Genomic DNA, 24,069 nt, shown 5'->3' with positions numbered 1-24,069 from the left:
GCATGGGCCTCGCAGGGATGCGGCTCAGAGAAGGGCCGTTGATAGGCATTTACTTGGTTCGAGGGTGGGCCTGGTAAGGTTAACTTAGGCTGGGGAGAGCACTGAAACAGTGGCTCCCAAATACAATATTGTCAGAGCTAGTCAATATGTCAACATGGATCACTAGTGTATCAACACACCTATCCATAGACTTCGTGTGCAAAGAGACATTGGGCCTCATTACAAGTCCGGCAGGTTGCCGTCGGACTCTAACACCGTTTCCGCCACCTGAGATCCTGTTGCCACCGGGACATCACAAGTCCCAGTGGCCCGGGATATCTGGCGGCGTAAAGTGTAAGACCCCATTCCCATTCCCACTGGACTCCATGGGGATGGAGACTCGGAAACTCTGCAGGCGTGTGACTTTACGCCAAGCAAGTCAGACCTGTCGGCGCAACGGCCCAGCCCTCATTACAACTCAGGCGTTAAGGGTTAACGCCGTCGTTAACCCTTAACGCCTGATTCCAATTTTAAGGCTGCTTTTAGCAGGCGTTAAAATCCATGGCGCTAAACCGCCTTGGTGCTAATTACGGCACCGTAATTTACGGTGCCGTAATTAGCGCCTTCCCCATTCCCATTATGCCCTATGGGGCAAAAATGGGAATGGGGAAGGGTAAATGGGAAATGGGTATTTACCGCCCCACTCACCTTGGAATGGGGCGGTAAATCCTCCATCCACCATGGTGTAAACATAGTTTACACCATGGTGGTAAAGTTGGTGTACTTACCGCCTGGGTCGTAATGACCCGTGTGGTGGTCTGGAAAGGGTGCCGGTACAGAGCTATCGGCACCCTTAATTCCAGACCGCCACACTTGTATTGTGTGTTACTTCAACTTTTTCCCTCTCCATCCCCCGCGGTGTCCCCTCCTTCCAGGGACGTTTGTAGACAGTTTGGCGCCCTTGGTAAAACACTTGAATGCACAACCGTACTGCACGCCCTGATTCCAACCCCGTCCCCACATTATGAAGTCGTTGCAATAAACAAAAGCACGTTTTATTAACTTGTAAATAAAGTACTCACAAAGAAGACAACAACATGGCAAAAAAGTATTCACTTCAATTTTCTTTTGGATATTTTCATTGTCTGTGGGCACTCGCTCCGATTTTCCATCTGTAAAAGCGTTAACTGCAGCTGCACAAACTAACTTTAAACGTAATTTGCTTGCAAATGAAAAGCCAAAAGCCTCTCTTAAGCCAATAAATGACGTAAATACGTTTTAATCAGTTTTAATTTAGTGACAATCCTCTCAACTATCAACAACACCAACTGTAGCCGAGATCCTCAAGGTGGCCCATGCATTTTGAAACAAGTATTTGTATGGTGAATGCGTTGTAATAGAGAAAACATGTTCACTATCCACAAGGCATAACTGTTGGCTTTGACAATGCTATGCTCTAGACTAGTAAACTATGAGTGAGCATTTCTTTTTTAAATATCGTGCACTACCATCTGAACCACGTGTAGGGACTCACATTTAAGGCTCAGGGGGATTAATTGATTTCCCCAGGATCTTAAATGGTGAAACCAGGATTTGAGGCCAGTCTAATTTTCAAGCACTTAGCCAAATATTTTCCCAGTTTTAGTCGGTAAAGATATGTGTTGATGTTGGGCTTTGCATGGCTAATATAATATGACTTAATATCTATAGAGATGACTTTAAAAGTAAACAAGTCGCATAATAAACCAGCCTGACAAAATATAAACCATCATGTAAACATATTGTACAAAACGAGTATGATTGGACCTTTATGTTTCCTATGATAAATGGAAGCCTGTAAGTAGCTGCATACAAAGTTTTATTTTACTAAGGGTTAAAGTGTCCTTTATTGTGAACGCAGGAGGCCCCCTGGCTGCTTGGAGGAAGGGGAGGCATCCAGGACAGCAGTCAAGTTGAAGCACAAATAGTGGTTTAGTCTAGTGCTTAGAGACAATCCCTGCCTTCTGGGACTGGTAGTTGTACATTTCATATTTTCAGATCAGAACTACAAGTCACAGAATTCAAAGAAAGGACTTTCTACACATCTAGCTAACTTTCTTCACCAAAATATGCAGGCACAGAAATAAAAACAAATGCATTTAAATGTAAAAAGGTAAACACTTATTGGCAAGGACGAGAGCAAACACACATACCTTCAATCCCTGATAGTGTTTCGCTCGCACATTTTAAATCCTTTACATTTTGTTTCTTGCAGTAGGTCGGGTCCACACAGCCTGGCCTCTACACAGGGACAGTTGTGCTGTGTACAGCGCAATTTGTAAAGGCACAATAGAACAGCCATGAGTCTGTAAAAACAGCAGGCAAAGACAACACAAAGCAAGGGAGCAGGCAGTCCATGCATGCATGCAGGGAGGCCTGGTAAAGTGGTGTTCGGGACTGGAGCCGGTAGACAGGGGTCCTCTGTGATGATTCTCCTATAGGCTTCCATAATCCTGAGATTTCCGTGTCAGGCAGGGGAGCATCACTGTAGCTGTGGAGGCGACAGCCGGATAGTCTAAGGGTATGGCAGGGATGCTCGCCCCTTATAGTGTGAAGGCGTGTCCGCAAAACGCACACAGCACAGTAAATACAACCCGCTAGGGAAAGAAGCCAAGAGATAGCTTTGCAAGGATAACAAGGTTTACTCGTACAAAATACAAATATCAGCAAAGAACTCTGCTGTTGGAGAGCGCTCTGATCTTACATCATCAAACATGGGGTTATAAGCACAAAACGCATTATTGCTATATGAGAGATTTTGGTGCTCCTGATTGGAAGCACCCTACACATGGGCTTGCTCCATAGGGGACGCCAAGCACTAATTGGCTGGTTCTTCTCCGTCAATCTTGCTCCACGTGGGTCAGCTGGGCTCATCCTCATGGTGAAGGTTAGGGCACATGAAACACAATGTATCTTATCTAAGCTAAACAACTAAGACTGATTCTTCACTCATTGTGGCAGGCACCTGGGAGGCACAGGAAAGGGGTGCCAAGAAGAGGGGAGGATAAAATACTGTCATGCTGACCCATACATTCAGGACTTCATTAATACTGCGGTTCCCGCACCCAAGGTCTCCCCCCTGGGGTTTGATCTGTGATTTTCCCTTCCCGGTACCTCATGTTACAGGACACTTGTGTCGCTGTTAGGGAGATATATGGTCGTGAAGGTTTTAGATCTGTGGTGGGCACTTTGGGGAGGTTAGGACCTGGGGGTCGGGTCAGTGAAGTGTGGCCGGCTCCGGGGGTCAGAGGCTTGATGGCAGGTTAGAGGAGATGAATGGATGCAGTGCAGGGCCTGGTACTGTCTCACGCTCTGCGCGGGGCACATTCCCAGAGGCGATACTAAATATTCGCAACACTGAAGGAACAAGAGGGAAATGGACTTCCGTGGGAACAGGGCTCGTGCAGAGCTGGCTTGTTGTGCCGATATTGATCTTGGCACTTCTGTGTGAACTTGGGGCATGAGCATCGCAGGCCAGCAGTTTGTCTGTTCTTGGCCTAATACAAAATGGAGTCGCAGGGAAGGGGCATGACCAGTGCTATTCACCTACTTCTATGTACTACAGGGCATATATGATATCTGAGCCTGTGTGCTGATCCCCCCTTGTGTCTTATGTAGCCTTGTATGGGGTTTTCCTTATTTGGAAGCGCCTTGGTGGGTGGGATAGGCTCATCTCCATCCCAACAAGTGCACGGCTAGGTGATAGAAAAAGGCACTCAACTGCTTGTAAAACATCTGCTGAAAGAAAGCTTGCTTCTGTGGTTTCAAGGCTGTCTGTCCCGGTCCTTTAAGCCGCAGGGCATGCATCATTGGTGTGGCTTGAGCAAGATGAGCCCTTATAACCTGGCACCTATGCTGATATCACATCTCATGCTTTTGGGAACCGTTGGCTACCTTTCTGCCTGTTGAATCCCCAAGTAGGGCTAAGACAAATGTTTTGTAGGACGATCCCATTGAAGTCAATAGGGTGAGCATTTTATTTGGGAGGGTGTGATGAAGTGACTCCCTGTCAGCAGGAGTACAGGGTGAGTTGTGGTTTCTAAACGTCTACTTAGCGCCACACTACTACTAAAATCAGGATTGATTGCAATCCCACAATGTGAAACAGGCATACCATAAATGGTACCCATTGCCTCTTTAAGATAGCCTGGGATGAGCGCAGGTTATACTCTTCAAGAGGGGTGTAAGACAACAATAGTACTCTGGCACCAAAACAAAATAAATGTCCAATTCAGGCTCTATAAAAATGCAAGACTTTATTTAAACTAAAAAGAAAGAAACAAATACAAAAATAAACAACCCACCCTCGAAATGAAATACGCAGAATATGTAGGCGTTTGGTTGAACAGGACATTCCAAGTATGAAGACCAGGTGATGCAGGCAATTGACTGTATAGCAATATTCAAATTAAAGTTTATGTATTTTAAAAAGGTAAGGAGTGGGGTTTTCATTGTCATCAGGGTCCATAGAATCAGTCCAGAGTGACAGAACAACTGTCAATAGACTACCATCTTCTTTCTCGGGATTTACAGCAGCGTGCCGAGCCTCTTGGCACTTACCGTCGGGGGGAATTATGTTTGAGATTGGTCAAGCTGGTGTGATGGGATTCAGCAACAGTGTGCAATTCAATGAACAGCAACAACATTTGGCTCAAAGAAGATTGGGACATATAGGGGATGTTCGGGTTGACATGCTAGCAATCACCCAAAGGGGTTAAAAATTAAATAGAGAGACAAAGTCAGCTTCTTTTGTTTGAGTGGGCTGTGAGGACCTGTTCAGGGTATCTGAGGTAAGGTGCGTCCTTCTTCTGCTCTTCCCTGTCTGCCTGGGTGCCAGGGACACTTGCAACATTTTCCACTCCAGCAGGAAGAGTCTTGGGTAACAGTGTCGAAGAAGCAGACTTGCATGTACCCGCAGCAGTGCCTTGGTGAGCTGTGAGGCCCTGTCAATGTTCTCTGAGGAAAGGAGAGTCTTTCTTTTGCCCTTCCCAGCCAGGAAGGTTGCCATAGAGCACTTGCATGGGCTGTCACTTTCAGTAGGTGCAGTCCTGGATTCCAGTGTCCAGAAAGCAGGGAGACCTTGTCTGAAAAGCAAGTCACTCCAAAAGTTACCCTTGAGTGGCTGGGGAAAAAGTCCTGGTTCTTCATTGGAAAGCTTTGTCTTCACCTCATTGGCTGAGGAAATGGGCAGACCGTAACACAATGAAGTTCCAGCTAAATCATCCTTCTTCTTGAGTCCAAAGATTATACAAATAAGGGGTGGGTCTCATCCCCTTTTTGCCACAGTGACTGGTCAATTTCAAGCTTTCTGTAAAGGGCCGATTTCCAGAGTTGTAACAATAGTTTTGCATTCTGATGTCACCTCCCAGAGGTTCGTGTCTGCAGGATGTGAGCTCAGGGCACAGGAAGTGTATGACCTAGGAAAATCCAAGATGGTGGAACCCCTCTCTTGGTTGAATGTTCTCTCCTGGGCTACCATAACCTCATCTCCCCTTTCTTCCTTACATCAAAGAGACTATAGTAATTACCTCATTTGTGTGACTTCCTCATAGTGCTATCAGGTTCCCTTTGAAGCACTGGCACCGTCCTTACCCCCTGCAGACTTTTATCATCTGCCTGGGAAGGTGCAATGCCTTCCCAGCAGAAAACAAAGGGAGCTACCAAGACTGAACCCAACAGTTTGTTGCAGGGGCAACTCAGTCCCAGATGGCAGTACACACATTTCTGACAGTTGTGTGAGTCACTTCTGTAACTTTTTATTGAGAGGCCACCCTCAACACAGGGAATTCACACAATAAATGGTTAATGCCAATTCTTTTTTCAGCCCTATCTCAGCCTCATACCATGCCCCTTGGATCCCTTCCCCTGAGCTACCAATGAGCCAAGAACCAGGCCGGTGTACAGGAAATATATTTGTATTAATTTGGATGATAGGTAAAAGAAAATTACACTAAAATATCACCCACCTCTTTATCTGTGGTACAACACAATAAACCTCTCTCTATATAAATAACTCACAACATTTGGATTGGAAAACTTGAATAACAATATTTGACTTTATACAAATATGAAAACAACTGGTCCCTGAATAACATCACTTTACATTTGCGATGCTATACAATATTAGTAAATAAACACAGGGTGATTTAGCAGTTTGTTTTTCAGACCCTCCTCCCCCTTACTTTGGTCTGTGTTGGGGAAGTCAGACAGAACAATCTGAATTGGTTTGGGAATTTTGGATCTCAGACCCGCCCCTCCACTTAAAGGCCTCTTTTGGGGAAGCTGGGGAGTATACTTGGGATGATTTGAGTATGTTGGACCCCTCTCCACTTAAAGGCCTGTGTTAGGGAAGCTGGATAGCAAAGATTGGGATGATTTGCACATTTTGGATTTCAGACCCCACTCCATTTAAAGACATGTGTTGGGGACGCTGGATAGCACAAATTGGGATGATTAGAGAATTTTGGATTTCAGATGCCCTCCACTTAAAGGCATGTGTTGGGGGAGCCGGATGGTAAAATGGGGATGATTTTTTTAACCTTTGGTTTAGGAATAAAGGCACCCCTTTTCCTAAAAGAAGTCAGGGTTAACAGGCAAAATAGGATTACCCAATTGCATTACGGGCTATAGTTTGCAGCACACACTGGGAATGATCTTTGTTAATTTCAAATTTTAACAAAAATCACAAGGGGAATTAATGAAATTAATATTTCAAGTTACATTGGCTAAGGATCTACACCATTCTGCCCAACCCCTACCCCCAACCCACTAAAACGGAAAGGATTCAATGCCTGCGGCCAGCTGCATGTCCGGACCCTCTGGAAGGGCAGGGCAGGGCAGGGGTCTGGTCAGTCCACTCTGAAGGATGGTCTTCAGCTCTCTGCCATAGGCCCCAGTCAGCTTTTTGGACATTCCCAGTAATGTACAGCTCCACCCAGATGCAACCCCCTTTGGTGTTTCCTTGCAGCTGTCGGGAGCTCTCTCTGATGGTAAATTTCAGCAGCTCTGTCTGATGATAATTTTAGGAGCTCTCACTGATGATAAATTTCAGCAGCTCTGTCTGATGATAATTTTAGGCGCTCTCTCCGATAGTAAATTTCAGCAGCTCTGTGCCTTGCTCATAGTGCACCAACTTAATATAGCAGCGATGAAACTGTCACCTTTACAATCTTGGAGAATGCCTTGCACGAGTTCTTGCAAATAGGATTGGACAGTTACCCTTTTCTCTACTCCCAAATCCATCCCCTCTCTAAGGATTGGCTTATGGGTTTGGGGCAGATATATGGCAGCTTCCATTTGCAATCCCCATTTGTTTTCATGTTAGATTTTTGACAAAAACTAGTTATGTGACAAAACTTCATACTTTTACTAATAACTACCATAATATACATATTTTGAGATTCAGATAATCAGGGAGGAATTTAATAAGACAAAGTCGGGTCTGCACCATGTTGCAGAGCCGTTTGGCAATTTTCTGCCATTTTTACAAACAGCATAACAGTTTGTAAAACGTGTCATTTATTATCAATATTCCTAATTTTACCCTATACCCATTCGTCAGCTCTCAACTTTGGAACATTTTCAGATCAGCCACAAACCCATCTTAGATGGCCATTACAGTTCCCTGAGTCACAGCTGGATGAATTTTATATCACCAAATTCACCTGGAAACTACCTAAAAATGATATGTCAATCAAGAAGTATGATTTATGGTTGCTGAGAAAAAGGCCTAAATGATAATAGTTATTTTACATCAATAGCAAATATTTGGGATATGCAAATTGGAGGCCCACTGTCCGCAGCACCATTTGCCTCTCTAGGCCAGCCTGTGACCAGAGTTTTTTTTTAATTAGTCTCTTTCTATGTGTTTGTTTGAATTCAGACTTCAGTCTTGATTGCAGCCCCTGTTTTCACACCTCCCCCTATATTCCGGTGATGCACCAGCCAAGGGAAATTGTCCTGCAGAGTCAGCAAGTCTAAAGAAAGTTTGTTTTCCAACACCCCTCAGGCAGGACCCATTTTATTGCAGTTGTAAATAGTTGGGATGCAAGCCAGGCTTTCAGTGGGGGTGTTATTTGTGAAGTTTGCCCACCAACAAGCCAAAAGGGTCTGCCTTGGGCCTAAATAAAATCTTCACAGCAACAAAGTGGGCTTTTCTTTCCAGATGTTTGCTGGTATTTTGCATGTGAAGCATAATATACATTACTTTTTGTCAACACACCAAGGGCCTCATTACGGGGTTGCTGGTAAAAACCTGCTGGTAGGTGGCAGGTTACCAACAACCCTTTAACACCCTTAACCATCTCCTGATATTTTAGTGCCACCGGAATATCACAAGTGGCGAAGGTAACGGTTACTCCACATTTCAACGGAGACCCATAGGACTCCATGGAAAAGAGGACACAGAAGCACTGGCACTGTTTTTAACGGTGCCAGTGCTTACATGACAACCATGCTTGTAGAGGCCTGAAAACGCAGCAGGTAAGACCTGCCAGGTGATCCATGGTGCCTACCAGCATTGTTGTAGTATGGCGGTCCAGAAAGGGTGCCGGTACATTGCTGCCTGCACACTTATTTCTGGACCACCATACTTATAATGTGGCCCAAGTCTCTTCCCTGACATCTTTATGTTGGCAGGGGAACATTTTTCTCATATCTTGCTTTAAACTGTAAGCACACATGCAAAACCGTTTTGTGTCAGTGTTTGAAAATCCTGTTTTTCATTTGAAAGGGACCTTTGAATTTCTTCTGCCACTGTGAATTAAAATGCTGCTTTTCCTTTTGCAATGACAGTTAGGCCTTCGTCACATAGCCCTTCCTTGTGCTACTTGCAGAAACCTCACAGTCTGCCTTAATATGCCCATTTATCAGTGTGAAGACTCTGTTATTTCTTTATGAAGGCTGGCAGGTCATTTTTCCAGTGGGCCTTTTAGTTCTGTTGGCTTGGGGCCTTTGATTACACCTCTCAGCCCCCCCTGCTCTTCCATGATTCTTTCATAGGGAAGACCAGGGCAGAGTGGGGTTTTCATCCAACCCCTTTTCTTTTTCTTTCATCATTTTCTTTTGGTTGGAGCCCGCCCGGCTGAACTTTCTTCATTAAGGAGTGGGCACTCCAGTCTCCCTTTCCATCTTTGGGTTGGGGGTGTAGCACAGCACCCCCTTTCTTACTTCTTTCCTGTTTTCCAAGGGTCCTCCCCGGACTCCACTCCTGCCTCCAGGCTGGAAGTTAATGGAGTTAATGTCTAGCAAATAAAAAGAAAAAGAGGTTCAGTACTTTTTGCACACATATTTCCTCGCAGGATTTACACAGAATTGACAAAACAACAACAGCATACAATTATCAGCCCGCGGGACAAGGGTGCAGGTGTTGGGCTCCCGCCTGCATTTGAGTTCTGGCCCAGGAAGGCTGCCGTACCGGTACTGCCTTTGGCCACACCCCCAACTCTTTTTTCTGCTCCTGCCCCAGCCTGCAAGATGAAGCCTGTGGGACAAGGGCACGGGTGTTGGGCTCCTGCCTGTGTTTGAGTTCTGTCCCAGGAGGGCCTCTGTACCGGGACTGCTTTTGGCCATGCCCCCAACTCCTATTTCTGCTCTGGCCTCAGCTCGCCAGGGTGAAGCCTGCGGGAGAAGGGCGCAGGTGTTGGGCTCCGAAGGGTGTTAGGCGCCTGCAGTGAGCACCTAAGCCTGTGATCTGCCAGCGCATCACCTACACAAAGAAAAGTGGGGGAGATTCTGTGTAGCTAAGGTGAGGAAGAGCAACTGTGGGGGGGTGATCTAAACTGCCTGAGTGACTGACCCTGTTATTGTTCACCCTTCATACCATGCTAACTATGACCGAAATGGACCACATGGTTGCCCCTCCAACCTCATCCCACAAAGCCTCCTGCTGTTCAAGCGTCCAAAGAGGAAAATACTAACCATAAAAAGGAAAATCCTGGTGTTGCCCAATCCCCCAGGTGCTGATTTCAAGGTGCCGCCCCACAGCTTTATTAAGCTCTCGGGTGATGCATGCCTGCTAATAAAAGAAATTAACCACTTTTTAGGGAGTACCCTGGGTGTCATGGGGGTAAGGCCGCTGATTGACATGAAGGGGTCAATCACTGCACCACCTCGGAGGACTTGCTGAGCAATGGAGAGGCTGATCCCTGTAACGTTAACTCAGGGAGTCATGAGCCAGCCACCCCTAGCACTATAACAATTGAACCTGATATTGTTGTAGCTGTGGATCGAAACTGTCCAACTCTCGAGCCTATCCAACTCTTCAACACAGAGGGAGGTTCTGCCACCAATCTGATGACATTTGGCTTTGATGGAGGGGACGAAGGTGGAAATGATTGTACACCCAGGGATGTAGCACCTGGTTCCTCACTGAAGAGGGAGAAGGGAGGAGGGGAGGAGAGCAGGAGGGGGCCTGTCATTTAGGTCCATTCCAACTACCTTAGTAACCAGTGTGCCCAAAACCCCCAATGAAGAGGTGCAGGGCATGTGTGTCGAAAATGGTTATCAGTTGAATGCCAATCCTCACCACACACCGACCACCAGTGGAACACAGGCTCTCCCAACCCCCTTCTTGTTTCAAGACAACAAAGGTCCCCTTAGTCAATTGGCAGGCCTAAGAAGCTGCTGCTAACCATTCTCGAAAGCTGTCAGGGAGGCAGAGCTATAGGGGAGCGACATCCAAGTTTAGAGGACTACATAAACCACGCTGAGACACTTTTTGCGAAACCCCACGACACCCAGCCACCTGAGCTAAACTCAAAGGAAATTATGAGTGCCCGCACTCCTTCACCAGAGAAGGCATCCGTGCTACGAGCTGAGCACACCGCCTCTCCTGAAAATCCCAATCAGCAGCAAAGGTTTGTTCAAACCCCTTCAGGGTTTGCACACGAGCAGGTAGATCGGGGTTTGAGAAGTACACCATGGAGTAGCAACCAGGGTGGAGGGGTAGGCTGTGCAGCACCCATACAGGCCTCTAACAATACCAGCCACAATGGTCATAGACTCCAAATAAACCGAGCTCAGATACACAACCACACAAGAGGCCAGCGTGGAGGACGGCGGATATTCCTGCATGAAGTCTTCAGAGGTATGTGCGACCAGCCTGAATCCCGGAACTCCTTAATTAACAAATGCACCCATTGGCTACTAACCGTTAGGAAATATTGCTCCCTAATAAGAGATGACATCATAAGCTGTGTCAGGTCTTATCACTATTGGGGATGCAGCGCTGACACCATCTGTATTGAATTATGGCAGGGTGGTCACTGGAATACTGGCAATGGCCATGAGAAGATGTTTGCAAACATGTACTACAATTGTAATCAGTCCCTCCCCTTATCCCAATAATACTTCACTGATTGAAATAAGAATACTGCCTCCATTGCTCTCAGGATCCAACACAGTCCCTCTGCGAAAGGTATTCGGAGGGGACACTTAACAGCAGCGGGATGACGGCTCATATGGCCAATTTACTGGTTGCCCACAGAAGTAGGGGTCGCTGCTAACAGTCTTTGTCTGGGGCTCTTCTCCATATGACGACAACGCTTTCTCACAGCCTGGAAGTGGGGTGACAGCTTAAGTTAATGTAAATGTATATGAGTAATGTATTATGTTTTTTTGTACTTTGATGGCCCTATGATCAAATAAATTTAATAATGACTGACTGACAATTATCAAAAGACATTTTCACCATTTCACAAAACCTTATTTATTTATTTTCTTCCTTTTTACAATCAGCCCTAATTAAATTACTCCGTTATATATAAATAGTCAGTGAAAAAACGTTGTTAGAGAGACGTTATGGTTAAGTTGCACAAATAAAAACCTATGAAATTCAGTGAAAAAAACGTTGTTAAAGGGACGTTATGGTTACAATTAAAACCAAAAATCCCTTGAAATTCGCAGGTTATGGTAAGCTAAGCAACCATAACGTGCGCCACCACCGTGCACTGCTAAGACTAACACCCAGGACATCAAAGATGACATCACAAATGTCATAGATGACATCACATATGAAATTAATTTTGATGAAAAGATTTTACAAGGGGTTGTGTTTACAATGTTGATAACAAGATGTCAGGGTGATCAAGAGACCTATCATGAAGTATTTACTGTATTAAAGAATGTACTTATCTAAACAAAATATTATATTGGAGTGTTGTTGTAAATACAGTAACCTAATACATACATATAGGCAATGGCTGCAGCATGCATTATTGGAGTAGAATATTTTTAATTTCGTAATTTTGGCTAGTAAAATAATAAATGCTACCTTATCAGAGTTTTCAGTAATGTTAAAAATGGACTAAATAGCTAATAATTGGAGACTTACTACATACTTATGTTAGTACAGACAATGCATATGAAAACCTGCAATGCATTCAAATCAGAGGCTCATACAGGGAAACTAAAGTAAGGAAAAAAGAAACAACATTACTAGAAAATGTAAATAACATTAAAGTTCATCATCATGTATACAAATGAGTTGTGTCTTTGAGGCCTGTTTATTGCCCCATATATATGCACCATGCAATGAGAGCAAACCCTAAAGAAAGTGCTTTAAGAACATAGAAGAAGGTTAACGTCTAGATATATAGCACCTTCTCAATTTTCATATTTTAACTGTCAGTTAACAAAAGCACCAGGCCTCGATGTGTCGGTGAACAACAACAAGTGGGCCAGATATGTGATGTCATCAGTGATGCCATCAATGACATTTTTTTGATGTCATCTTGGATGTCTTGGGTATTAGTCTTAGCAGTGCACCGTGGTGGTGCAAGTTATGATTGCTTTGCTTACCATAACTGCTGAATTTTTAAGGTTTTTTTGGTTTTAATTGTAACCATAATATCCCTTTAACAACGTTTTTTTACTGAATTTCATAGGTTTTTATTAGTGCAACTTAATCATAACGTCCCTTCAACAACGTTTTTATCACTGAATATTTAAATATAACAACTTTTTTCACTGAATTTCATAGGTTTTTACCAGTACACCCTAATTTGCTACAATTTCTTAATATCATACTTACCCCCAGTAAAGCAGCATTTTCAGAAAATGTAGGAAGTTTGAAGTACAAACTGTGCCATTACCCAACTTTTAGCAATATTCTTAACACTTGTATCAACTTTCTACAACTTTTTACACCGTATTTTGTTCGCAGACGAACGCAAACGTCTGACGTCCCCTCAGACTTTCCAGACAGCGTCACGTGACCGTCAGCACAAGTGCAACGTGATGATGTGTCCGTGAAGTGGTCTACGCTTCGCAAATGGGTCTGTGCTTCGCATACAGTTTGAAAATGCATTTTCAGCTAATCTAGGAAGTTTCAAGCTGAAAATGTACCCTTTCGCAGCTCCTACACCTATTCTTACTGATTTTCCATCTCCAATCCAGGAGAGAGCACATGCTTGGAAGAATATTAGCACAACTGTTATTTAACTTAAAATATGGCATCAGCCATGGCCATCCCTCCTCCCCAGGACCCACCAGTACAGCCCTGTGGGATTACATACTTCAACACTGTTTGATGACCCATCTTGGGACCTGAGGAGACCTATGTGATTGGTGAAAGATCAGGATATCATTATTTCTGAAGGCTTGTGTTTTATGGAAAAATATAATTGAACAACCTGCAAGTGCCTGCTGTCATTTCTCCTTTCCCGCTCTTCCCCCAAACACCCCACTTCACCACGTGATACACCAACCACCTCACTCACCCCATGGACAACTACAGTCTTCCACTCTCCCCACACTTCCTTACTCTACCTCATGAATCTCCATGCCCCACCCAAACACAATCCCTGCCTCTGACAAACCCCTAACTCTGCCTTTTGAATCGTGCCTGATTCCCACGCATATACAAAAGGAAACTCCATATATTCTGCTTTAGTCTCTTTGCACTAGCTCCCCTTTGAATCATGTTTACTTTTCAATTTTCTTTGTCTGTTTTTAAATGTCTCCATGGTCATGTGCCTCCCTATCTCTCCTCCCTTATTTCTTTCTACACCCCTTCCTGTACCCTTCGTTCTCAATCTCTCGTTCTACTTAGTGTTCCCTGTCCTTCTGTGCTAAATCTCATTTTCAATCTTTTTCTCTTTTAGCCCCTACAGCATGGAACCCTTTCCTCTCTTCCCCTTTTTGGTTAAATACTCAAGACCCATTTACTTACCTCCTGATTTTACCTGCTCATTGTTTTCTTTTATTCTTCTTGCTGATTCCAATTGATTTGTAATGTTCATTTGTTTTTTTGTATAGCGCTTTGGCATATAGTGCTCTATAAGTAAAATGTTATTCTAAAACCATTAAGGACAACATCTCCTCTCCCACTCCGGCTCTTGCTGACTTCTGTAACCCCTCCTTTGCCACTGGCTCTTTCAGTCTATCACTCAAGCACTCCATTGTGCACCCCCTCCTAAAAAACAGCCTGCTGACCCCACCTGCCTGGCTAACTATCGCCCCATCCCCAACAACCCCTTCCTGGGTAAACCCTTGGAGAAGTTGGTCCTTCTCCAACTGATCCTTCATACTGAACTTGTTGGTTGCCTCCATGACCATCAATCAGGATTCCGACATCCAAAGGCACGGAAACTGCTCTCCTGAACACCTGTGAAGACATGCTAGCAAATCTTGACTCTAACTCTCCTGCTGTTCTCATTCTCCTCCATCTCTCCTCCGTCTTCGACACAGTCAACCATTCTATCATCATAAAATGGTTCTGTTATACCCTCGACATCACGGACAGGGTACTGGACTGGCTGACCTCTTTCCTCATTAACCACCTTTCCCAGTTGCCACTGGGTCCTTTCTCCTCCACCACCTCACTCTCTACCTACGGTTTCCCCCTGGGCTCCATCCTATCACTGGGGATCTTCAATTTATATATCGCCCTTCTGGCTCACCTGATTGCCTCCTTCTCTCCTCATTTCCATTGTTATGCTGATGACACACAGCTTTCCTTGAAACTTCCCTCTACTACCACCTCCCCCACCTCTCTCATCCCCGATTGTCTGACCACCATCCAGGCATGGTACATGGCTAACGATCTCTTTCTCAATGCCAGTAAGATGGAGATCCTTCTTATTGGGACACTTGCACCCTGTTTCCCTCCTACCCTATGGCTGCCCTCCTTGGGTCCTCTACCCTCACCATCCTGTGAGGCCAAAAACCATGGGTCATCTTCGACTCCTCTCCCTCCTTTACCCCTCACATCTTGGTCCTTGCCAAGAAGGCCCACTTCCAGCTTCACCTCCTTACAGGCATTCTCACTTTCTTCACCTTCCCCCAGAAGCTCAATGTCTCCAGAGCTCTGGTCCTCTCTAGGCTGGACTATTGCAACAGCCTCTTTCTCAACCTCCCTCTTTCCTCCCTACGTCCCCTTCAGCTAATACAACATAGGGCTGCAAGGCTTATCCTTGACCTCAAGCCCAGGGACCGTATCTCCCCAGCCCTAAAATCTCTCTACTGGCTCCCGGTGACCACAAGGATCAACTTCAAGACCCTCTGTATCATCCACAAATCTTTCTGAGGCCTGGGACCACGCTATCTCCAACTTTCTCCCCCTAAATACTTCCCTGCTAGAGCCCTCTGCTCTTCTAAATCCAACTCTCTGCTTGTCAAATGCTTCTCCAAACAGAGAGTGGGGGGCAGATCTCTGTCCTCGGCTAGTGCCTTTCTTTGGAACAGTCTCCCTGGCCCTCTCAGATTTGAGCCAGACCTCCTTAAGTTCTGGAAACTTATCAAAAGTCTTCTTTTCTCTACCTCTTTTTCTCTTTCCCTTTGCTGCTAATCCTCTTTCCCTTCCCTGCTAATCATCCCACTGCCACTGAGACTGGTGGCCTGGTTCTTCATGAACCTCACAGGTTACCAGGCCCTCTATCTAGTCAACACCAGCACCCTCCTCCTTTCAGCACTGCCCTTGCGGGACCACTGCCTGGCAGCTGCGCATCTCCACCCTAACACTGAGCCAGTGGCCTCCCACCATGGCACCCCTTGGTACTTCTCTCTCGGGCTCCCACCAGTACTTGCCCATAACTTGCTTTCCCCTCAACCCCGTCCATTTCTGCACTTTTATTTGTAGCGGTGAAGCCAAGTACCCCAACTCAAAGCTCTGCCCCTATGGTGCCTAAATGTTGGGAGCCAGAGTGTGAGACAACTGCACTACCAGTGAATATACCTATACCACAAAGAATCATGGAAGCAAGGTTCCCATTGAGAAAACCATATATGCACTTGAGAATATATGATGGCCATTTGAATGAAATCCCGGTGGAAGTGGGAAAAATGAGCAAGGAAGAAGACTGGTGACATCATACAGAGCAGAGCTGACGCACCCAGAAGAAGAGGCTGAAAAGTATAGACATTCTATAGAAGCAAAGAAGGTGTTAAAGATGAGCAACATTTCGGGCTCGAGATGAAGATGTTCATGCTACAGAAATAATGAAGAAGATAACAAGCTATTTCAGAAGTGTACAGACGTAGTAATGCAAGCAGACAAAGTATTCTTGAGGCTGGTTTAGTAGTAAATAGATTGCGGAAATGCGCCAATGTATATGCATAGGACTGTATGGACTATGGATGTTCCACAAATGCACTTTAGCAGAGTTTGGACCCTGTGAACCGAAAGGCTTTTTCAGTGTAGCGCAGTATGAAAACAGCTAATAAACAAAGGTGAATCCAAGAAAGGCTTGGCTGGCCCAGCACCAGGAAGTCAAGGCCACCGTGAGCATGAATGTTCATGCAGAAGCTACACAACGTGTGAAAAAAACAAACTCCTTTCTGAGGTGAGGTGCAAGAACATTGAAGACATCAGAGGTTCTTTATTTAATAAAGTTTAATACAGTAAAATGCTCAGAGACATGGTCTCCAGTCACATGGTCGGATGAAAATAGAGACTGGGTTGAGCTACATCGAAACCAAGAGACAAAGTATGCCTGTACTCTCTTTTATTCTCAGGAACAGAGAACATTTCCAAGGCCAATGTTCAAAGGCTAATTGACTAGCAGATGGCAAAAGTGATGATAGATGGCATGCTAACTAGGTGGGAAGCTATTTTCAAGACCAGCTCACTAGCACCTGGGTGCCAGCCAGCCTGTGTGCTGTTAGCGTGTGTAGAATATTACAGAGGGATACGAGGGTGCCAACCAATGATAGAGGGCCACATAATAGAGAGCCCTATAGTTTGTATAACCAATGGGACGTTGTGTATTTGATGACGTTCATAGTGACTTGTATTAGAGGAGGGCTTAATTGCCCACCTGATGTTAGAAATCTAATCACTCCCTCTGACAAGTATGGAACGTGTACCTAGATGTTCCCACTAAGTCTATCACTCTCTCAAGTAGGTTTTTGTAGTTTGCCACGTAGATTGACATCAGTGATGATGAGTTTTTGCTATATAAGCTGTGTTTTTTATGAAATGACCTAAGTGAGAAGATCAAACCTGTTTGTTGATGTTCGTTGTACTCTCTGTTTTAGACAATTGAAAATAAAACAGACTTACTTTGCCAACTTCCTGAGTCGGTCTGATTATTGATGTTTGAGTATATTCTGCATCCCCATCCATCTCAAAGTATTGCTACCTTGTCTTAAAGGGCCTAATGTTGGGTACACCGGTTCATATTCACTGCACTTGCACATCCGAATGTCACAAGGCTTAGTAGGGCCACGATTCTATATTTACTGTTTTTGCCACTGTTATTTACTCCCCTTCTTCCCCCCCCACTTTTGCCTTGTGGTGCCTGGAAACCCCATTTTGTTGTAAATGCTTAATAAATAAAAATGAATAAATACTATTCAATTCAACTGAAAGCTCAGATTGAAACTCACGAGTGCACAACATAGATAGAAAAGAAGGCAACAAACACAGCAAGATTAATTAGGAAAATTGGTCATTGGACACAGAGAAAAGTGGAAGTGAATAATGACTATGGAGCATAAAGCAGAGTGGATGATCAAGGAATGATAATGGAATAGAGGTATGGACTGGATGGCTCACCTGGAGAAGGAAAGAGTGTAAAGGTGTGGCAGAACACAGTGATGAAAAGAGTTAGCAAACAGGGGAGTAAAATAGAGAAAAAGAGGATAAGGAGGTGGATCAATGTGGAAGGGAGGCAGAGGAGGAGAGTCAGAAGAGTTGGATTACTTTTAATTGAATTGAAATGTTTAAAAACACTGAACAGCACAAGAAGTGACAGAAAGGAATCATATTGCCAGTATATATATATATATATATATATATATATATATATATATATATATATATATTACACGGCCACAGTAGTGGCCGTGTAGTTATGGTTAAGTTGCTGTTTCCATAGGAAGAGCACTTTTTGGGCGGTTTATAACTCCGCTCCCCCAATCCTCACCAAACTTTGCAAAAAAAGTACATTAGCCACTCTGAATTTTTTTGCAAAGTTCTGTGATGTTTGGTCCAGGGGGGGAAAAGTTATAGGGGGGTTCCAAAATGTCTTTTTTTCCCATAGACTGAATGGGGGAAATACTTTGCGCACGGCTACAGGTCAAACCGCTGGACGGATTTTCACGAAATTTGCGGCAGGTATAGAGGCTTGATCCAGAAAGCGTGCTTTTGTAAATTTGGTGACAATCCGTGCAGTATTTTTCTTTAAAACGAGCAAAAAGTATGTCTAAAAAAATTAGTGATATCTATAACAGCTCCATGGTCACACTTCCCTGTTCGCTAACGATTGGCTAATGGGCTTGCGTCATGACCGCGGACACGCAACGTCTTTGCCGATTGGCTACTGCGAGACATGTTCTGCATCAGATTGTTTGGCTGCACCCGACATCTTGGATCCGCCGATAGCGGAGCAACAACCAGCGTACACATGCTATATTTATAAAACTTATTTGCTGTGTCACAGAGCGTTGGGACAGGGTCAGAAAGTAAGACATGGGTGATCAATGCATTTGTTCTGGGGGTCGGTCTTCACGATGTATTTTCTATGACCACCTTGTACGCACAGAAAATGAGGGGTGTAATAACGGTAGCATTTCAGTCCATGCAGTGCACAGGAAACTTGTTACTGTTGTAAGGAGACGCGTAGTGGTAGCGAACATTGAAATTGACAACATGCCATAATTGTAATACTTTTTCCTATGGGTATTATTATATTCATTAGTACGCCGCCATGGGTGTGACATGCTACAGTGGTTCTGGCCAGGGCCTAGAGTCTTGGATGCATGGCCGTCGGCTGAAGGCCTTACTTTCAAGACTGTAGGCCCTGGCCACAACCACCGCAGCATGTCACACCCATGGATACACCCATAGTAATGCGTATCGATTGCCTGGTTGTGGGGAGTGTGTGCAGTCGTGAGTGCATGGCCGAAGGCCATGCACCCAATACCAAAGCTATAACCTCTTCACTTACAAGCCCACATGGGTTTTATCTAGTGCGGTGGTTTTGGCGAAGATGTGTACTTTTGGGTGCATGGTTGCAGGCTGTATGCCATACACCCAAGCATGCACCCAAAAGGAAACTTGGCTCCCGGTGACCACAAGGATCAACTTCAAGACCCTCTGTATCATCCACAAATCTTTCTGAGGCCTGGGACCACGCTATCTCCAACTTTCTCCCCCTAAATACTTCCCTGCTAGAGCCCTCTGCTCTTCTAAATCCAACTCTCTGCTTGTCAAATGCTTCTCCAAACAGAGAGTGGGGGGCAGATCTCTGTCCTCGGCTAGTGCCTTTCTTTGGAACAGTCTCCCTGGCCCTCTCAGATTTGAGCCAGACCTCCTTAAGTTCTGGAAACTTATCAAAAGTCTTCTTTTCTCTACCTCTTTTTCTCTTTCCCTTTGCTGCTAATCCTCTTTCCCTTCCCTGCTAATCATCCCACTGCCACTGAGACTGGTGGCCTGGTTCTTCATGAACCTCACAGGTTACCAGGCCCTCTATCTAGTCAACACCAGCACCCTCCTCCTTTCAGCACTGCCCTTGCGGGACCACTGCCTGGCAGCTGCGCATCTCCACCCTAACACTGAGCCAGTGGCCTCCCACCATGGCACCCCTTGGTACTTCTCTCTCGGGCTCCCACCAGTACTTGCCCATAACTTGCTTTCCCCTCAACCCCGTCCATTTCTGCACTTTTATTTGTAGCGGTGAAGCCAAGTACCCCAACTCAAAGCTCTGCCCCTATGGTGCCTAAATGTTGGGAGCCAGAGTGTGAGACAACTGCACTACCAGTGAATATACCTATACCACAAAGAATCATGGAAGCAAGGTTCCCATTGAGAAAACCATATATGCACTTGAGAATATATGATGGCCATTTGAATGAAATCCCGGTGGAAGTGGGAAAAATGAGCAAGGAAGAAGACTGGTGACATCATACAGAGCAGAGCTGACGCACCCAGAAGAAGAGGCTGAAAAGTATAGACATTCTATAGAAGCAAAGAAGGTGTTAAAGATGAGCAACATTTCGGGCTCGAGATGAAGATGTTCATGCTACAGAAATAATGAAGAAGATAACAAGCTATTTCAGAAGTGTACAGACGTAGTAATGCAAGCAGACAAAGTATTCTTGAGGCTGGTTTAGTAGTAAATAGATTGCGGAAATGCGCCAATGTATATGCATAGGACTGTATGGACTATGGATGTTCCACAAATGCACTTTAGCAGAGTTTGGACCCTGTGAACCGAAAGGCTTTTTCAGTGTAGCGCAGTATGAAAACAGCTAATAAACAAAGGTGAATCCAAGAAAGGCTTGGCTGGCCCAGCACCAGGAAGTCAAGGCCACCGTGAGCATGAATGTTCATGCAGAAGCTACACAACGTGTGAAAAAAACAAACTCCTTTCTGAGGTGAGGTGCAAGAACATTGAAGACATCAGAGGTTCTTTATTTAATAAAGTTTAATACAGTAAAATGCTCAGAGACATGGTCTCCAGTCACATGGTCGGATGAAAATAGAGACTGGGTTGAGCTACATCGAAACCAAGAGACAAAGTATGCCTGTACTCTCTTTTATTCTCAGGAACAGAGAACATTTCCAAGGCCAATGTTCAAAGGCTAATTGACTAGCAGATGGCAAAAGTGATGATAGATGGCATGCTAACTAGGTGGGAAGCTATTTTCAAGACCAGCTCACTAGCACCTGGGTGCCAGCCAGCCTGTGTGCTGTTAGCGTGTGTAGAATATTACAGAGGGATACGAGGGTGCCAACCAATGATAGAGGGCCACATAATAGAGAGCCCTATAGTTTGTATAACCAATGGGACGTTGTGTATTTGATGACGTTCATAGTGACTTGTATTAGAGGAGGGCTTAATTGCCCACCTGATGTTAGAAATCTAATCACTCCCTCTGACAAGTATGGAACGTGTACCTAGATGTTCCCACTAAGTCTATCACTCTCTCAAGTAGGTTTTTGTAGTTTGCCACGTAGATTGACATCAGTGATGATGAGTTTTTGCTATATAAGCTGTGTTTTTTATGAAATGACCTAAGTGAGAAGATCAAACCTGTTTGTTGATGTTCGTTGTACTCTCTGTTTTAGACAATTGAAAATAAAACAGACTTACTTTGCCAACTTCCTGAGTCGGTCTGATTATTGATGTTTGAGTATATTCTGCATCCCCATCCATCTCAAAGTATTGCTACCTTGTCTTAAAGGGCCTAATGTTGGGTACACCGGTTCATATTCACTGCACTTGCACATCCGAATGTCACAAGGCTTAGTAGGGCCACGATTCTATATTTACTGTTTTTGCCACTGTTATTTACTCCCCTTCTTCCCCCCCCACTTTTGCCTTGTGGTGCCTGGAAACCCCATTTTGTTGTAAATGCTTAATAAATAAAAATGAATAAATACTATTCAATTCAACTGAAAGCTCAGATTGAAACTCACGAGTGCACAACATAGATAGAAAAGAAGGCAACAAACACAGCAAGATTAATTAGGAAAATTGGTCATTGGACACAGAGAAAAGTGGAAGTGAATAATGACTATGGAGCATAAAGCAGAGTGGATGATCAAGGAATGATAATGGAATAGAGGTATGGACTGGATGGCTCACCTGGAGAAGGAAAGAGTGTAAAGGTGTGGCAGAACACAGTGATGAAAAGAGTTAGCAAACAGGGGAGTAAAATAGAGAAAAAGAGGATAAGGAGGTGGATCAATGTGGAAGGGAGGCAGAGGAGGAGAGTCAGAAGAGTTGGATTACTTTTAATTGAATTGAAATGTTTAAAAACACTGAACAGCACAAGAAGTGACAGAAAGGAATCATATTGCCAGTATATATATATATATATATATATATATATATATATATTACACGGCCACAGTAGTGGCCGTGTAGTTATGGTTAAGTTGCTGTTTCCATAGGAAGAGCACTTTTTGGGCGGTTTATAACTCCGCTCCCCCAATCCTCACCAAACTTTGCAAAAAAAGTACATTAGCCACTCTGAATTTTTTTGCAAAGTTCTGTGATGTTTGGTCCAGGGGGGGAAAAGTTATAGGGGGGTTCCAAAATGTCTTTTTTTCCCATAGACTGAATGGGGGAAATACTTTGCGCACGGCTACAGGTCAAACCGCTGGACGGATTTTCACGAAATTTGCGGCAGGTATAGAGGCTTGATCCAGAAAGCGTGCTTTTGTAAATTTGGTGACAATCCGTGCAGTATTTTTCTTTAAAACGAGCAAAAAGTATGTCTAAAAAAATTAGTGATATCTATAACAGCTCCATGGTCACACTTCCCTGTTCGCTAACGATTGGCTAATGGGCTTGCGTCATGACCGCGGACACGCAACGTCTTTGCCGATTGGCTACTGCGAGACATGTTCTGCATCAGATTGTTTGGCTGCACCCGACATCTTGGATCCGCCGATAGCGGAGCAACAACCAGCGTACACATGCTATATTTATAAAACTTATTTGCTGTGTCACAGAGCGTTGGGACAGGGTCAGAAAGTAAGACATGGGTGATCAATGCATTTGTTCTGGGGGTCGGTCTTCACGATGTATTTTCTATGACCACCTTGTACGCACAGAAAATGAGGGGTGTAATAACGGTAGCATTTCAGTCCATGCAGTGCACAGGAAACTTGTTACTGTTGTAAGGAGACGCGTAGTGGTAGCGAACATTGAAATTGACAACATGCCATAATTGTAATACTTTTTCCTATGGGTATTATTATATTCATTAGTACGCCGCCATGGGTGTGACATGCTACAGTGGTTCTGGCCAGGGCCTAGAGTCTTGGATGCATGGCCGTCGGCTGAAGGCCTTACTTTCAAGACTGTAGGCCCTGGCCACAACCACCGCAGCATGTCACACCCATGGATACACCCATAGTAATGCGTATCGATTGCCTGGTTGTGGGGAGTGTGTGCAGTCGTGAGTGCATGGCCGAAGGCCATGCACCCAATACCAAAGCTATAACCTCTTCACTTACAAGCCCACATGGGTTTTATCTAGTGCGGTGGTTTTGGCGAAGATGTGTACTTTTGGGTGCATGGTTGCAGGCTGTATGCCATACACCCAAGCATGCACCCAAAAGGAAACTTGGCTCCCGGTGACCACAAGGATCAACTTCAAGACCCTCTGTATCATCCACAAATCTTTCTGAGGCCTGGGACCACGCTATCTCCAACTTTCTCCCCCTAAATACTTCCCTGCTAGAGCCCTCTGCTCTTCTAAATCCAACTCTCTGCTTGTCAAATGCTTCTCCAAACAGAGAGTGGGGGGCAGATCTCTGTCCTCGGCTAGTGCCTTTCTTTGGAACAGTCTCCCTGGCCCTCTCAGATTTGAGCCAGACCTCCTTAAGTTCTGGAAACTTATCAAAAGTCTTCTTTTCTCTACCTCTTTTTCTCTTTCCCTTTGCTGCTAATCCTCTTTCCCTTCCCTGCTAATCATCCCACTGCCACTGAGACTGGTGGCCTGGTTCTTCATGAACCTCACAGGTTACCAGGCCCTCTATCTAGTCAACACCAGCACCCTCCTCCTTTCAGCACTGCCCTTGCGGGACCACTGCCTGGCAGCTGCGCATCTCCACCCTAACACTGAGCCAGTGGCCTCCCACCATGGCACCCCTTG

At 44.8% G+C, this 24,069-nt stretch overlaps 1 protein-coding gene across 1 annotated transcript in view; it reads left to right on the top strand.

The window, feature by feature from the left end:
* The window catches only part of KLHL30 (kelch like family member 30), a 347,037-nt gene that overhangs the window by 1,110 nt on the left and 321,858 nt on the right, over positions 1–24,069 (top strand). The gene's annotated exons all lie outside the window — the stretch shown is intronic.

This window comes from Ambystoma mexicanum, chromosome 10 (assembly GCF_040938575.1).
Source record: "Ambystoma mexicanum isolate Mex_15411 chromosome 10, UKY_AmexF1_1, whole genome shotgun sequence".
NCBI classification, from domain to species: Eukaryota; Metazoa; Chordata; class Amphibia; order Caudata; family Ambystomatidae; genus Ambystoma; species Ambystoma mexicanum.
This window is presented reverse-complemented; position numbering and strand designations above follow the sequence as displayed.